We start from the raw sequence: 948 nt of genomic DNA on the forward strand, positions 1-948 counted from the left end.
GGTTACAGAGATAGGGAGGGGTGCAGGGACTGGAGGAGGTTACAGAGATAGGGAGGGGTGTAGGGACTGGAGGAGGTTACAGATAGGGAGAGGTATAGGGACAGGAGATAGGGAGACATGTAGGGGTTTACAGAGATAGGGAAGGTTGTGGGTAAGGCTACAAGTAGCTGAAGATTGGATGACTGAAAGGTTACAGAGATGAATATGAGAACCGAGACAGGAGATCCTAGAGGCAGCTGAGTCAAAAAGTCCCCAAGACATGGATGAGGCTTTCAGCAGTGGCTGAGCTGAGCTGGGGATGAATCAGGTGCTATGGCAGGACAGGAATTGGCAGTGTCACTGACGGAGTGGACTTGAGCTCAGAAGTTCAGAGACCAAGTTTGCTTCAGGTTTGGAGTTACCGTGGAGACGGCTGCAAGGATAAATATGTCAGTTTTCCCAACATTAAACTGAAGGGAATTTCTGTTCACCTATCCCAGGAATCTGATTGGTCCACAAAGGAGATGAGGAAGTGGTGGCAACACCAAGAGCTGGGTGTCAGCAACAAATTGTAGCAAATGAGGTGTACTTCCAGATGATATCACTGAGGAACATCTTTAGATGAGAAATACAAGAAAAGTGGGTAAAACAGAGTCATTTACTCCTGTCTGTTACAGTACAGTCTGTGTGTGTGTGTCTCAGCTTCTGTACAGATACAGTAACACACAGTGTGTAAATGTGAGTGATTGACTCCTGTCTGTTACTGTACAGTCCGTGTGTGTTTCAGTGTCACCTCCTGTACAGATACAGTAACACACAGTGTGTAAATGCGAATGATTGACTCCTGTCTGTTACTGTAAAGTCCATGTGTGTCTCAGTGTCACCTCCTGTACAAATACAGTAACACACAGTGTGTAAATGCGAATGATTTACTCCTGTCTGTTACAGTACAGTCTGTGTGTGTGTCTC

Source organism: Rhincodon typus, chromosome 38, assembly GCF_021869965.1.
Source record: "Rhincodon typus isolate 14 chromosome 38, sRhiTyp1.1, whole genome shotgun sequence".
Taxonomy (NCBI): domain Eukaryota; kingdom Metazoa; phylum Chordata; class Chondrichthyes; order Orectolobiformes; family Rhincodontidae; genus Rhincodon; species Rhincodon typus.